The sequence below is a fragment of the Rana temporaria genome, chromosome 1 (assembly GCF_905171775.1).
Source record: "Rana temporaria chromosome 1, aRanTem1.1, whole genome shotgun sequence".
Taxonomy (NCBI): domain Eukaryota; kingdom Metazoa; phylum Chordata; class Amphibia; order Anura; family Ranidae; genus Rana; species Rana temporaria.
In genome coordinates, this window is record NC_053489.1 from 425,352,208 (window position 1) to 425,366,891 (window position 14,684).

The 14,684-nt window shown below is 41.3% G+C and overlaps 1 protein-coding gene across 9 annotated transcripts in view; it reads right to left on the reverse strand.

Moving 5' to 3' along the window:
- Positions 1 to 14,684, reverse strand: part of NRG1 (neuregulin 1) — a 944,897-nt gene that overhangs the window by 117,102 nt on the left and 813,111 nt on the right. The window lies entirely within an intron of this gene.

Below are 14,684 nucleotides of genomic sequence, written 5' to 3' on the forward strand. Positions count from 1 at the left end.
GAGATCCTGTCCTGGACAACTATGACACGATACATCATTTGGGGATATTTAGGGGCAGGGTGTACAAACAGATAGATATCTCTTCATTAATGATGGGTAGGAGATATCTGCTTATAACTATGTGAGATGTGTAAATACAGATGTGCATGTGCAAATGAACTTAAAACCTTCATGTGTGATAAAAAAGCAAGTGCAACAGCCTGAGGCATTTGGTAAGCCCCTCTAGTTCTTTAGAAACGACCAATTATCACAATCAATGGGATCGGATTGTTAATGTGCAGTGCAAGGTGAAAGGATACAGAAGCTTTCCATTATTTCAAAGGGTCAAATGTCATTCATACAAAAAATAACACATTTCTAGGTCTGGATGATATACCAGGAATTTCGTTTTTTTGTATTCCTTATTCTAATTTATCTTGTTTTATATATCAAATGTAACATTGCTGAGTATATTTAGTCGCATGTACGAAAAAATATTGTTTATCTTTTTCCCCAAAAATATTTTTTTCTACATGTGACTCTGCAATATTACATTTGATAAAAGAAGCAATAGATAAATCAGATTAACACATGAAAAAGAAAAGGAATTTGTATTTTTACTCTGTTATTACTCCAAATACCAGAAATAAATATTACTAGATATTTCTTATACCACAATACATACTGATCGTTTCTATAGCCTTCAATAAAAAAAATTCTAATCAGCCTGCAAGCTCATGTAGTTACAGGAAGTGGGATGCATAATTTAAATAGCTGCAGAGGCTATCTTACTTACTACTGCAGTGGCGAGATCCAGCTATTGGCAGTAGGAATCTTGCCAGTGCATTAGGAGATGGAATAGTGCAGAATTATGCCAAAAAATAGGACAGTAATAACAGTTATTAAAACAAAAAAAACAAAAAAAACTCTCACCTGCAGTATATGCCAGCACAATGCAGTTAAATGTGCAAGTCATTGTTAAGTATAAATCATTCTAAAAGCTGATAATTAATATGGGCAGTAAAATGTGTCATTTTTATGTGTGGGCAAGGGGCATATGAGAATGCAAAAATATATATATTATAAAGATACTGCTACAGTTCCCATGGCTGGTAAGGTGAAGGCTCTCACGCACCCTACACCCATACTACTGAATCAAACGCACAGCATGTGTCAGGTCCTTAGATTTAAATGAGAAGCAATGATGCTGTGGGGCGTTGCATGACGATGCTGACATCCTTACTCTGGATTACATTCCTAAATGCACAACATATAACTGTATACTAGCATTAATAGGTAATAACATCAGGGGTAGTTGATCCAGGGAATAGCCAATAGCCTCCTAGAGGATCAGGAAGGATTTTTTCCCCCCTACTAGAGAAAATTGGATAATTAATTATTAGATTTTTATTTATTTTTTGCTTTCCTCTCTGAATCAACTGTGGGTAGAGGCCTGTGTATATCAAAGTTTTCTTTTTTTCCTACTGGTTGAACTACATGGACTACATGGTGTCTTTTTTAACCCGACTAATGTAAATATGTACTCTGGATAACAATATTCTTTACAAAGGTATTCAAAGGACAAAAGGTGCTACTCTGGCAAATCAACTGAATTGCTATGTGGCTACTTCCTGGGCACATATCACCTATAATAAGTGATTTAAAGTGTTACTAAGTAAAATCAATCTGTATATGCAGTAAAGCATGCTTGTTATACTCACTGTGGAACCTAAAGCCTCGTACACACGATCAGTCCATCCAATGAGAACGGTCTGAAGGACCGTTGTCATAGGTTAACCGATGAAGCTGACTGATGGTCCGTCGTGCCTACACACCATCGGTTAGAAAACCGATCGTGTCAGAACGTGGTGAAGTAAAACACAACGACGTGCTGAAAAAAACGAAGTTCAATGCTTCCAAGCATGCGTCGACTTGATTCTGAGCATGCATGGATTTTTAACCGATGGTTGTGCCTACTAACGATCGTTTTTTCCCAACGGTTAGGAATCCATAGGTTAATTTAAAAAGCAAGTTGGCTTTTTTTTAACCTATGGTTAAAAAAATCTATTTGGACCGATGAAAACGGTCCATCAGACCGTTGTCCTCTGGTTAACCTATCATGTGTACGAGGCCTAAGGGTTAATCCTCTGCATTGTGTTATGCCGCGTACACACAATCAGAAAATCCGACAAGAAAACCGTGGATTTTTTTCAGACGGAATTCCGGCTCAAACTTGTGTTGCATACACACGGTCACACCAAATTCCACCTGTCAAGAACGCTGTGACGTACAACACTACGACGAGCCAAGAAAAATGAAGTTCAATGCTTCCAAGCATGTGTCAACTTAATTCCGAGCATGCATAGGATTTTTCTCCGTCGGAATTGCATACAGATGATCGGGATTTCCGTCAAGAACTTTTCCCGTCGAAAATTTTGAGAACCAGCTCTCAATTTTTTCTTGGCAGAAATTCCGACAGAAAAAATTCAGATGAAGCCTACACACAGTTGGAAATTCCCACCAAAAGCTCACATCGGGACTTTTCCTGTTGGAATTTCCGATCGTGTGTACGCGGCATAAGAAGGCTGTTTTATCCTGTATGCACAGATCCTCCCTTTCTTGAATCTTCCCCAAAACATGTCCGGATAATACAGGATTAGTGGACTCAGTCTGCACATGCTCAGTTTGGTGTGTAATGCTAAAGAGTTTATTTATTTATTTATCTTGGGAGAGTGCATGTGATTAGCACAGGGCCAATCAGCACTTTCCAGACAGAGAGTCAGAGGTCCTGCATCCTGCATAGGACAGCCAGTGCAGTATGAAAACTCCTCCTACACGCTTTAACCAGGAATAACAAGGATGTATTTCTGGACAGCCGCACTCTTGAACAATAGTTGCCTTTATTAAAATTGGGACAGCACTACAAGCCACAGCAAACAAAACTTGGACAGCTGACGCATTTCACACTATATCTAGTGTTTAGTCTTTAACCAGGCACTGATAGAAGTCACAAGACTGCTATATACTGCTGATAAGAAAAGATATTTAGCAGTTTATATTTATTAAAACCATTGCATTTCCATGTTCTATGTACTGTGGGAGACCAGATATAGTGAATGCAGGGTCGTGGGTTTAGTAACACGTTATGCTTGAAGTGACTTGGTAAAGTGCAGGTATTCATTCAAGCTGACTGAATATACAATGCAGATCAAACTTGTTTGCTTTTCAAAATTGTAATTGTAAGCATAAATGCACAATCTAGTTTTCTTTAGGTATTTTTTACTTATAATTACCAAAAAATATATATATGATTTTTTTTTTAAACAGCTAATATACAGTATATTATAGTGCACTAAACTGGCTATAAAAATAAAATTCATCCTGTTCTGCATTTGTTCAGGCACATGGGCAGAAATGTGCAGGTTTCAAAATGATTAGTCGAGATACCGTAAGTAAAGCTGCATAATCATTTAACCTGCTGAATGCATGTCTTATAACAAGTCCTGCTTTGCTTCATTCATTACCACAGCACACAGATTAGAGAGAACAGTGGCAGCAAATAGAGGCAGGGCTGCATACAAACGATAACACAGATGTGCTAATTATACTCCTGCATTAGAAAATTGAACCTGCCAAGTCCATGAAATGAATGAGGAAACATGTTTTACACTGACACTAAGTGGTCACGTTCATTGGCAAGTATCAGCTTGCTCCCCCCCCCTCCTGTTATCTAAGTAAAATGGGTATGCCGACAGGAAGAGAAGTAGCCACAAATCTGCAGGTGGCTCCATGTGCCCCAAGTGGCCATCAATAAAAGTCAACGTTTTGAGGACTATTGTTCAGCAGATCCTTTGTAGAAATGTTTCAGCACCACGCTGATGAACAGCGCCCTGCTGACCTAGATATCTTGTTACTATTACTTGATAGAACTATTAATGGGGAGGGGATGGATTTTATTCTTCGAACATTGACTGCTGCACAATTGTGCCTGACCATGTAGGATGAGTCTTCCTTTTATGAAAGCCTGATGAACTACAGCATATAAAGTACACTAAAAACAATGGGGTTGATTTACTAAAACTAAAGGGGCAGATCCACAGAGATCTGCACCCGCGCAGCGTATCAGAGATACGCTACGCCGCCGTATCTAACCTGGATTTAGTTCGAATCCTGGAAGATTTTGCGCCGAGTTACGACGGCGTAGTCTATCTCTGGCGGCGGAATTCAAATCGGCGATTAGGGGGCGTGTTTCATTTAAATGAAGCGCGTCCCCGCGCCGAATGAACTGCGCATGCTCCGTTTCTAAATTTCCCGCCGTGCATTGCGCTAAATGATGTCGCAACGACGTCATTTTTTTAAAACTTCGACGTGAATTACGTCCATCCCGATTCACGAACGACTTACGAAAAAAAAATAAAAAATTCAAAATAAACGCGGGAATGACGGCCATACTTAGCATGGCAGGTCTAACTATATGTGACGAAATACCAGCTTTAACTATACGCCGGAAAAAGCCGACTAGAGATGCCGTAAAAAAATGCGCTGGCCGCTTGTACGTTCGTGGATTGACGGAAATAGCTAATTTGCATACCCGACGTGGAAAACTACGTGAGCGCCACCCAGCGGACGCCAAAGTATTGCATCTTAGATCCAAAAGCGTACGAGGACGTATACCTGTCGGATCTAACCCAGATGCCGTTGTATCTTGGTTTGAGGATTCAAACCAAAGATACGACGCGGGTGATTTGAAATTAGGCCGGCGTATCAGTAGCCGGCGTACTCGCTCTGTGGATCTGCCCAAGAGAGCGCAAAATCTGGTGCAGCTGTGCATGGTAGCCAATCAGCTTCTAACTTCTGCTTGTTCAATTAAGCTTTGACAAAGTAAAAAAAAATTTAAGCTGATTCGTTTTCATACAGAGCTGCACTGTATTTTGCGTTCTCCGGTTTTGGGAACTCAACGCCAATGTGTCACAATAAGCTATACCTATAGAAAGCAGAATACAGTGCCTTGAAAAAGTATTCATACCCCTTGAAAGTTTACACATTTGTTACAACCAAAAATATTATTTTCTTTTTTGGGGGGGATTTTATGTGATAGACCAAAAATTTATGTGACAAAGTGGCACATAAATGTAAAGTAGAAGGAAAATGATAAATGGTTTTCAATTTTTTTTACAAATAAATATGTGAAAAGTGTGGCGTGCATTTGTATTCATTGTCCTGCTGGAAGGTGAACCTCCGCCCCAGTCTCAAGTCTCAAGTCTATAGCAGACTCTAAAGCTGCGTACACACGATGGAATTTTTAGTCGGATATTCCGATGAAGCTGACTTCCATCAGTCTTGCATACACACTGTCAGACTAAATTCCGACCGTCCAAAACGCGGTGACGTAAAACACTACGAAGAGCCGAGAAAAATGAAGTTCAATGCTTCCAAGAATGCGTCGACTTGATTCTGAGCATGCGTGGGTTTTTTCTCCATCGGAGTTGCACACAGACCATAGGAATTTCATATCGTTTTTTTTTCCATCGGAAAAAAATAAAACATGTTCTATTTCTAAACACAGACGGAAAAAAAAAATGTATCGGAAATTCCGATTGTGTGTACGCGGCATAACAGGTTTTCTTCTAAGATGGCCCTGTATTTGGCTTCATCCATCTTCCCATCAACTCTGACCAGCTTCCCTGTCCCTGCTGAAGAAAAGCATGCAACCTCCATATTTCACGGTGGTGATGGTGTGTTCAGGGTGATGTGCAGTGTTAGTTTTCTGCCGCATTTTGAATTTTGGCCAAAAAGTTCATATTTGGTCTCATCTCACCAGAGCACCTTCTTCCACATGTTTGCCGAGTCCCCCACATGGTTTCTCACAAACTGCAAACCAGACTTCTTATGGTTTTCTTTCAACAATGGCTTTCTTCTTGCCACTCTTTCATAAAGACCAGATTTGTGGAGTGCACGGCTAATAGTTGTCCTGTGGACAGATTCTCCCACCTGAGCTGTGGATCTCTGCAGCTCCTCCAGAGTTACCATGGGCCTCTTGGCTGCTTCTCTGATAAATGCTCTCCTTGCCCGGCCTGTCAGTTTAGATGGACGGCCATGTCTTGGTAGGTTTCCAGTTGTGCCATGCTCTTTGCATTTTCGGATGATGGATTGAACAGTACTCCATAAGATGTTCAAAGCTTGGGATGTTTTTTATAACCTAACCCTGCTTTAAACTTCTCCACAACTTTATCCCTGACCTGTCTGGTGGGTTCCTTGGTCTTCATGATGCTGTTTGTTTACTAAAGGCTTCACAGAACAGCTGTATTTATCCTGAGATTAAATTACACACAGGTGGACTCTATTTACGTGATTGGTCTATCACATAAAATCCCAATAAAATACATTTACATTTTTGGTTGTAACATGACAAAATGTGGAAAATTGTAAGGTGTACAAATACTTTTTCAAGACACTGTATATCGTATGGTAAGATTGCATCTGGCATATTTCTAAAAATGGGTAACCTGTTTGAAAATGCCTACAGTATGTGCTTTAAATGATGAAGCCTACATCAACATGCAAAAGTGCTGGACAATAAATAAAGATTATTAATAACTCTAGCTTTTTGTAGTTTTAGGGATAAGTTCACATGGGCTTTAAATTTTAAAAGCCTTTGACATGCATTAACACTCCTATAGGGTTTATGAGCATTTTGGACATTCAGGTCGCATCTAGCTGTGCTCCTTAAATGTCCTATGAATTCTCTTTTTTTAATTATTATTAAATGTATGTGGTTGCAAAGTGCCAATGCCTGACAATGTCGGCAGGTAGTGTTATTTTTGCCTGACCACAACCTATGGCAAAGCTAAGGCTGCCATTTGTATACCTTCATTCACTTCCTGTTTTAAAAATTGTGAGTGGCATTGATAGGCGGTTGGGAAGCAAAACATGACTTAAAGTGGTTGTAAACCTCAGACATATGAACAAAGCATAGCCTTCTACAGTGAGTACTTTTCACAATTAAAAGCACTGAGTGTCATTTCTGTCTGCTGTGTTGCAAGAGTTCCTGACACCAAGAGAAAAAAGGTGACATGGGAGGGATCGCCAGCTGATTGAGAGCCTCAGCTCTGTTTGTGTGTACTGTGTGAAAGGGGGAGGGGGTGTCACTTCCCTCCAATCAGCTCTCAGAGCTATCCTTACTGAGCTCTGCAGAGTGTGACTTTAGCTCTCTGCCCCCTTTTTTTTTTAAGTCTTATGCCGCGTACACACGATCGGTTAAACCGATGAGAATGGTCTGATGGACCGTTTTCATTGGTCAAAACCGATCGTGTGTGGGCGCCATCGGTTATTTAACCATCGGTTAAAAAAAGGCAACTTGTTTTAAAATTAACCGATGGATTCCTAACCGATAAGACAAACCCGATCGTTAGTAGGCACGACCATCGGTTAAAAATCCATGATTCTCAGGATCAAGTCGACGCATGCTTGGAAGCATTGAACTTAGTTTTTTTCAGCACGTCATTGTGTTTTACGTCACCGCGTTCTGACACGATCGTTTTTTTAACCGATGGTGTGTAGGCACGACGGACCATCAGTCAGCCTCATCGGTTAATCGATAAAACCGATCGATCGGTCCGTTCTCATCGGATTGACTGATCGTGTGTACGTGGCATTAGACAAGCTTATAAATTCAGCACTTTGAATGGATGTAGAGAAGACTGCAGATAGACAGGTACAACTTATGTAGGAGGATTTATTTCATCTCTGTATATAACCTGAGGATAATTAATGGTTTACAACTACTTTAACTGCCAATTTTCATAACCTGTGTGAATGAAGTCTAATGCCTTGTACACATTACTAGTTTTTTTCGTACAACCCGCTGGGCTCAAGTCGGAGCTGCTGTACTAACAATCTGATGTTAGTAAAGCGATCTCTCCTGCTGAGCTATTGTGTTCTGACAGGGGGACAGCCCCCCGCCAAAACACTCAAGTCAGCGCTCTGAGGCCCCGTACACACGTTCGAGAAACTCGACGAGCAAAACACATCGTTTTGCTCGTCGAGTTCCTTGTGAAGCCGCCGAGGATCTCATGTTCTCTATTTGGCCCGACGAGATCCTCGTCGGTTTCCTCTGCCAAAAGTGTACACACGACCGGTTTCCTCTGCAGAATACGGCTCCGATTGAGTTTCTGGCTGAATTCTGCCGAGAAACTCGGTCGTGTGTACGGGGCCTCAGAAATTGACTGAGAGCGCTGATCGGGAGCTGGTCGGCAGACCATTTTTGGTCAGGAGCCTTTGACAGAAGTCGGCTTTTGTCGGACTGTCTGCTGTACACACAGGCCGAATGTCGGCCGGTTTCTATAGATTTACCAACAGGAGGAAATTGAGTTATCTTTCCTTGTGCAAATGTTTCAGAAACATATTTAGGTACTATTAAAAATCGTCTACATTATCACTGAATCTGTTACTAAAACTGACCTGTGTTTCCATTCACAAGACAATTACTAAAAAGGGAAATGCGAGTTACTACATTGCATTTTTTCAGGCTGTCTATGCTTACTTAGGAGTCTTTACTGTCTGTACTGTGGTGACACTGATTGTAATGCATTAGGAGTCTTATCATCTCATTTTCCTGATTGGTTTCAGAAATGCTTGTGTCTCGTCAAGGTCACATTGTAGATGATGCTGCAGTTTGGCAAGTCTCTGGTTACTCAGCAGCATCACCAGGTCCAAGGAGCTTTGTGCATAATAAATTACATTCTATCTTGAGAGTGAGCCAGATTAAAAACAAAAATCATTTTCAGTATATAGTAGCTAAATGTCTATAATGTAATAAAAACCTCTGTATAAGAATGCATGGGGTTTTTGAGCACTGAGATTAAACAAATGTAAAAAAAAAAAAGCCTGGATAGAGGTTTTAGGCAACATACAAAAACACCCCAAGCAGATTGCTAGTCTTATTTTATAATGTAATAATAACTGGTTTTACTGCTCCCTACACTCCACCACAGCTGTCCACAACAATGTTAGGGTCTTGCTACTAGTAAAGCTGTCCATAGACAATGAGGTTGAACGTGCAAGCACAAACCAATTGCCCTTAGGCATTTACCGTATGAAAGTTAGCACTTGTCTTAACTTGACCAGCTGTTCAAGTTTATGTCTATGGAGAAAAGCAGGAAAAGCATGCTACAGACATAGTGTCAGTCTTATCTGAAAAATATATGCGTGGTGCTACCCCAGTCTTCCAGACAGACAAGCAGCTCCTCCCACTGCTTAGTTTTCTGAAACTGGTTAAATAGAAAGGGAAGTACTTTCTTAAAGTGGAACTAACGTTCCCCTGTTGTTTGCTGCATGTCTCTTCTGCACAGGGGCGGACTGACCATTTGGGCACTCGGGCACTGCCCGAGGTCCCCATGATACTAGGGGGCCCCATCAGGGTAGCCAGCCTCAGTAAAACGGGGACAGTATGTAAAAATATGTGTTTTTTTTTTAAATCCCAAGATTATAGCTGCCCCACCTCTCCAGTACCTTTTCAGTGTGTGTATGTATACTGTGTATGTATGCTGTATGTGTGTGTGTGTATACTGTGTGGGACCATAATCTATTGCCTGTGGGCCCCATAGTCTCCTATTGCCCGGGGGCCCCATAATCTCCTATTGCCCGGGGGCCCCATAATCTCCTATTGCCCGGGGGGCCCCATGAGTTGTCAGTCTGCCCCTGCTTCTGCAATAAAACTGCAATAAAACTATACTTGCCTGTTTGCAGCGTCCCCGGCATGTAAACTGAGCTGCACATGAGCTGCAGGAAGGGTTTCACTAGGGTGTTAGAAAAAATATATATAATGTTTGGGGGTTTTAAGTAATTTTCTAGCAAAAAAAATTGTTTTAGTCTTGTAAACGCTGAATCTGAAAAACAGGCTTGGGGCTTAAGTGGTTAATATCAGTAACAGCCATATGACAATCATGCAATTTCTTTTTTGAACTTTTAGTAGCTTTTAAAAGCTTGGCAGAATATTTTGCTGTATATAATCAGGTGTAGTAGAGGTGTAGTAGAGGGAGTAGTGTTAAAGCATTTCCCCTTTATACCTCATAGCTTCTTCCCATTGACATGGTGTTTACTTCTGTACCTTTGTGAGTATGCATTTTTTTAGCTTTATTGTTTTTCATTAAAACACCTTTGTACTCGGGCAATGCATCAGGTGTTTGCACCTTCCCCTTTTTTGTTTCTGTAGTTCTACATTGGATACCCCTATTCCAGGAGGGCTGCATACACCAAGCATTAGGCCATGTATGTGATGTGTCACCTGTACCATCCCTCTGAGGAGGACCAATGAGCGCTGGGAGTGTTTGTTTTAATTTCCAGGTGTAGTAGAGCCTGACTTCCCATGCTAAGTTCTAGAATTGCATAACTAAGTACTCCAGACTTAAACACTGCACATTGAATATTGCAGCAGCTGTGTAATAAATCTCATTGTAAGTTGAAGACCTGGATGCGTGGAAATGAAACATAGACGAGGCCTAGTTATCCATCTTGATAATATCAAGACGGAGGGCAGCCTGCCCATTGGTACATCACATCATATTTTCTTAATTTAGGTCTTTAGAAACAAAAAATAAGGAATTACCATGCCACGTCACATGTTGAATGTACTTATTTATAACACTAAACGTACAGAGAACTGTGTGGCCCAAATGGTTTTTGGTTATGAGAGGACAAAATGAAAGGAAGTTGAGGGGCAGACAATTGCCTTATATTATGGTTTGGGTTTTTTCTAATGAAATAAGCACAGAAGAGGCCTTGTATTGTATTGCCCAGCCATTGCCTGTCAGGCAATCTTCTAAGGTCACTTTGGTACTCCAAGAAAAAGAAAAATGACTTCCTCTCCCTATCATCTACTAGGTGCTTAATGTTGACCTCGGCAGCTCTTACTAATGATTGCAGGAAGGGTTTCACTTACTGGAGATGTGTTCTCTCCTTCACTGAATCAGGAAAGGAAATATTTTCTCACAGACATACAGAGAAGACAAATCAATAATCTTTTTGTTTCTAATAGCCAGTGGAAGCAATGATCTGGCAACCGGTATGCTGATATTAGTGAGGTCTTCATGCATGCAGGTTTAAGCACCATCATTAATTACATACGAGAATGCAAATTCTGTAAATACTGAGCCATGTGGAAAACTTGTATTAATAACGTGGAAGGAAATAAATTAATCTGCCACTGATCTACAACATAACTGTTAGCTGTATACGTTAAAACAATGTCTGAACAGCATGTAACCAAATCATGTTGTGTAAGACAGCACTGCAGTGCCTCTTACAGCCCTATCTTTATACGTCCAAACAAATCTGCCATCTTCTGGGCAGATATAAATTTTCTTGAGCATCTCTCTCAGCATTCTGTACAGTCATATTACTGCCAACTATCCCTAATGTCCAAAAACAGTCCCCTTTTTCAAAGTTTAATACTGGAATTCTTTTTTAGGCTAATCTGTTTTTCTAATAAATCTTAATGTTAAAAGTTACTGTTAAAAATTATTTTCCAGGCCACACTAATTTGCTATTAACAAATTTTGCTAATGCCTACAATAATATTTTAAAACAGGTTATGCAATATTTATTAATTTACAGACAAATATAACATAAGGTGGTAAGTGCAACTATGCAAAATCTTTTACAAGTACAACTGTAGGAAACTTTAAAGTTATCCTTTGAACCTGCATTGCAAGGGTTAACTGATCATTCGGTCTAGGGAAGAGAAGAAGCTTCCCTGGGCAGGGCCGTCTTATTAGCATCATGGGCCCCTGGGCAAAGTAATGCTCTGGGGCCCCTACAATGATGACAGTGCAGGTAAACAGACATCAAGTAGGTAGGAGGCAGACTGCCTCCCCTTTGCACCTATCACTCTCAGTGCCATCACGGGGCCCCCAAATTCAGGGCAGCATGGGCTCAAGGACCAGCTGCTTTGGGGAAAGTGCAGGGGCCCCCCATGTAGCTGGTAAGATAGCACAGGGGGCTAATGCTCCTTTGCAGCAGTCTGTGATTGCTTGTGTCCCAAGGGTTGCAGGTTAGATCCCGGCGGGGTCCACTCAGCCTTTCATCCTTCCGAGGTTGGTAAAATGAGTACCATTGAGTTGGGTAATAATGACAACCATTATCAGCGCTTAGACACAGCGGCATTGCTGTTATTGGCGCTATATAAGTGTAAGTATTATTATTATGTAGCTGGGGCCCCTGGACAGTGCCCAGGTGTACCCTCTCATTAATACAGCCCTGTCCCTGGGCTCCGGTAGTGGCCTGTCCTTGAGCGTTCTCATGTCCCTAGACCTGCATTGGTCTTTATAGCGTTAGACCGCTGCGGCGTGGGGGAAAAGACGCTGTGGGCACCGGTCTAGCAGCACGAAAAAGCAGAGGATCGGGTAAATCCATTTTTGTTTCTGTTTCACCCAGGCCTAAATGAGTAATTAACCCTTGCAGTGCAGGTACATTTCCACTGCAAGGGATATTTTTTAATGGCTTTCCCAGAGTTGTGCTATAATAAATCATTTAATAAATGACAAAGCATTCCTTTGGGAGAGCAAAGCTCCTCCAGTCTTTATCCTTTATAATGAGGCTGCTAAGCAGCCACAAAATGATTCTTCACTGAGAATCACTATAGTCTTGCTGGACCGTACAATGACTGTAGATTCCCACAGTCAAGTTTCACTACGCTGATTAGCTAGTTCATTTATTTAGTAGGAGCTGCAGTAGTTCTTACTTTACAAATGAGCTAATTAGCCTTGACAGCATGGAAATAAGAATTACCTATGAATCCAGTTTTGTTCGGCTATATTCAGAATAAAGAATTATTCAGTAGCTTCTTACCAACCATACTGTAAAGCCTCGTACACACGACCGGGTTTCTCTGCAAAAAACAGCAAGAAAACTGCTTCTTGCCAAGATTTCTGTTCGTGTGTACGAGGAATTCAGGTTTCTCGTCTGGAAATCTGGCCAGAATCTTGACGAGAAAAAAAGAGAACCTGCTCGAAATGACTTTGATGCATCCACGGTAGCTTCCGCGGCATAGGCAGGGTGAAGCAAGATGGCGGCAACGGCATCGAATGTGACAAGCGCATGCTCGTCGTACGCGATGATGTCACTGCGTTCTTTCCTTTTGAAATGAAAGTCAGTACACTCGGGCGGCAAGAGTTTCTTGCCAAGAATCTCGTCAGGGAAAACGACTGTTTTTTCCTGACGAGATTCTCGGTCGTGTGTACGAGGCCTAAGAATTACCCACGAATCCAGTTTTCTTTGGCTATATTCAGAATACAGACTCAATTAGTAGCTAATAACCAACCATACTTCAAAGATTAAGACCCCTTTCACACTGGGGCCACGCCACGTCAACAGTAAAATGCTGCTAGTTTTAGCTGCGATTTACCGTTGTTTTTGCCATCTCTTCTCGGCTGCTAGTGGGGCGCTTTTAAACCCCGCTAGTGGCTGAACAAAGGGATAAAAGCGCCAGTGTTGCATTAATTTCAATGGGTAGGGCAATTTGGGAGCGGTGTATACACTCTGGCTTTCACACTGGGGAGGCTAGGGAGGCTTGAGAGGCGCTTTTCAGGTGCTTTACAGGCCCTATTTTTTTTAGCTAAAACGCCTGAAAAGCACCTTCAGTGTTCAGGGGTCTTAAGCTAACTAAATTTTTTTCACCCATTTTAAAAGACTAAAATGTTTTTATTATTACCGGGATTTTTAGCATTTCTCTGTATTTTAGCATTTCTCTGGAATTGCAGTACCTTTCATGGTGTGCAACCTTTCCACTGAGCTATGCTTCAAAATGGTCTGCAGGGGAGCAATAAGGGAAACAAATCTGTCAAATACATGTCAGCAGTTTCTGGCCACGGTGTCCTCCTCGGCCAGTACCTTAATAGAGGTAAAGTGGTGGGACATAGGGAAGTGGACTTACTAAAGTTGTTGAGAATCTTCATTCAATAAAATGAATGCTGCTGTCAGACTTATACACCTTTCAGAAACCACTCAGTGTCTGCTACCCCTCTCTGCCAATCCCTCTATTGGCTGCTTCTCACCCAAAAAATGTAATTCAAAATACTAACAATAACTTACAAAGCCATCCACAACTTGGCCCCCCAGCTACTTGCAGGTGAATGGGTAGGGGTACGATGTACCCCATACTCATTCACTTAGACATCGTCGCGGCGACGGCGCGGCCACGTCACCGCGTATCGTGTCCACGCGGATTTCTGTCTGATGGTGTGTACAACCATCAGACAGAAATCTTTCAGCGGACATGTCCGCTGAAAACGGTCCGCCGGACCGTTTTCAGCGGACAGTCCGTCCGTGTGTATGAGGCCTTACAGTTACTTAGGTAAGGACCTCACTACATACTATATGTGACACTGCATGTAAAAGCTTATGACCAAAGCACAGGAAACTAGTTTAAAGTTATTCCACTCTATAATATCCTGTACTTGTGCTGTTTCCTGTATTGGGTTTACGACTAAATGTGGCCATCAAACACAGTTGAGAACAAAGTGTAGCAATCAAATACAACCTATTATATTTCAGTCTAATATAATCAGATCAGCAAAGGAAGAATTGCTATGGGACATTGTGGGCTATTGCACTTTGCTGTTTGCATTACTAAATAAAACTGTATATGTTTTTGTATTGACAATTGGCTATAGCACATCCGAAAAATATGTTTTATTTGATTAGCACCA